We start from the raw sequence: 2,474 nt of genomic DNA, 5'->3' as shown, positions 1-2,474 counted from the left end.
CGCGCTCGGTTCAGCTCGGGGCGCGGTGGTCCCTCCGGGAGACTCGCCGTGGGGCGTCCTTTCTGTGCATCGCGGGAGCGCGTCCAACTTGAGCCTTAGGGTTTTTAGAAAGGGTGACCCGACCCCAAGGTGTTCTAGTTATCAAAAGACCCCCTTTCACCCTCACGGGGCAAGCTCATGCATAAAATATAGCAACGAGCGGGAAATAAATAAACGTTTCGGTCACCCCCAAGTTTTAGCGGGTCGGCGGGGAGCCTGGAAAAGGGAAGGCAGGGAAGGGTAGGAGGGTTTAAGCGTCTATCGTTGACCGAGCGAGACATGTGGGTGGCATTCACGGGAACTTAGGTGTTTTCTTTCTTTCTTTTTTAAAAATATTTTATTGATCTTTTTTTAGAGAGGAAGGGGGAGGGATAGTTAGAAACATGGATGAGAGAGAAACATCAATCAGCTGCCTCCTGCACGCCCCCTACTGGGGATGTGCCCGCAACCAAGGTACATGCCCTTGCCCGGAATCGAACCCAGGACCCTTCAGTCTGCCGGCCGACGCTCTATCCACTGAGCCAGACCGGTCAGGGCTTAGGTGTTTTCTGCCACCCCACAGGCAGCTTCTCGTGGTCAGGTGCTGTCCCTTCTCTGGCTGGTGGGCCCCTGAGAGCTGCGAATGAGCCAGAACTCAGACCTCGGCCTCCTCCCTGCCTGGCCCAGGTGATCGCCGGCATCATTGTCCAAGTGCGAGCTGTATGCTCTCGAGATCCCAGTTCATTAACTCCAGTCTGGGCCTGTCCAGAAAACCCCAAATTCTATCATCTCCTGCCTCCACTGCGTCTCCTGAACTTACTCGTTTCTCCTAATTGTCACTGCTGCCACCTTAAGTCAGGCTGCCTTCATCCCTGTCTGGACCATGCGGTCGCCACCAGCAGGCCTGTGCTTCCTTTCTTGTCCTAGCAATGGGGGTGTAAGTTCTTTGGGTTCTTGCTGCACTGGGCAAGTTCCAGACTGTTCCAGGATCATGGTGACTCTTTTATGTCACTTCAGGTCAGACTGAATGTGACTGCCGTGGGCCACACGGGGTGACACAATCTAAATGTCTTCCCCTTCGCCCATAGTCCTGGAACTGGACATCTCTTGCTCATTTACTTGCTGATCTGTCCCTTCTAGAGTGTAATTTTCTTGAGAACAGAGAATTGTGTTCTTCATAGAATCCCAGCCCATAGAACTCTGCCAGGCCCTTCTTGGGGACTCAAATATTGAAACAAATGAGTCTTTAAAAAAATATTTTTGTTGCTTTCAGAGAGAGAGAGAGAGATACATCAGTGATGAGAGAGAGAGTAATTGATCAACTGCCTCCTGCAGGCCCCACATTGGGGATGGAGCCTGCAACCCGGGCATGTGCCCTGACCAGGAATCAAACCATGACCTTCTGTTCATAGGTTGACACTCAGCCACTGAGCCATGCTGGCCAGGCTGAGTCTTTTTAATTGGGATGACTTTTCCTTTCTTCTCAATCTGGCACATTCCTACTGGTCAGATGCTGTCCACTCTGACCTCCTTTACAACCTCCTTTTAAGTACTCCAGTGCACCTTGTTCATTTTTGTAAAAATACATCTTTATTGATTTTAAAGAGGGGGGGAGAGAGAGGAAGAGAAACATCGATATGAGAAACATGTCAGCTATCTCCTACATGCCCACCGCGGGGATCAAGCCCACAGCCCTGGCATGTGCCCTGACCGGGAATTGAACCCGGGACTTTCAGTTCATGGGACGATGCTCAACAGAGTCATTCTGGGCTGGTGCCTTGTTCATTTTTTAAAAATTACAGTGTTACAGTGTGTCTTTTTAAAACCTGCCAATTACGACAGTCAGGGTTTAAATTTTTTTGACGGGGGTGATGATTGTGATTTCTTTAAAACTATTGACAGAATTTTTGTTTTGCAGATTTCCCCCACAGCCTAACAAAAACTAAGTAAAACAAACACTTGAGCTGTAACCTTCTATGCCTGCCAGTCAGCCCCTGCCAACCATTCAGTCAACTTTCTGTCTCTATGAATTTGCCTATTCTGGACACTTCACATAAATGGACTCTTATAGTCTGTGATCTGGTTTCTTTCAGTTAGAAGCCTGTGTTTTCAGGATTCATTCATGTTGTAGCATGTGCTACTTACTTCATTTTTGTGTCCGAATAATATTCCCTGGTATGCATCTACCATATTTTGTTTTTTTCCATTTATCAGTTGATGGACACTTCGGTTGTTTCCACCTTTTGGCTATTATAAATAATGCTATTATGTGCATGGGTGTACACGGTTTTGTTTGGAAATACGTTCTCAGTTCTCTTGGATTTGGTCCTAGGAATGGGATTGCTAGGTCATATGGTGACTTTATGTTTAACTTTTTGAAGAACTGCCAGACTGTTTTCAAAATTGGTTGCACCATTTGGAATGAACTTTTAAGAAGCTACTATGCTTGTCAAGTT

This window comes from Myotis davidii, unplaced genomic scaffold (genome assembly GCF_000327345.1).
Source record: "Myotis davidii unplaced genomic scaffold, ASM32734v1 scaffold1330, whole genome shotgun sequence".
NCBI classification, from domain to species: Eukaryota; Metazoa; Chordata; class Mammalia; order Chiroptera; family Vespertilionidae; genus Myotis; species Myotis davidii.
Note: the sequence above shows the minus strand (reverse complement) of the source record.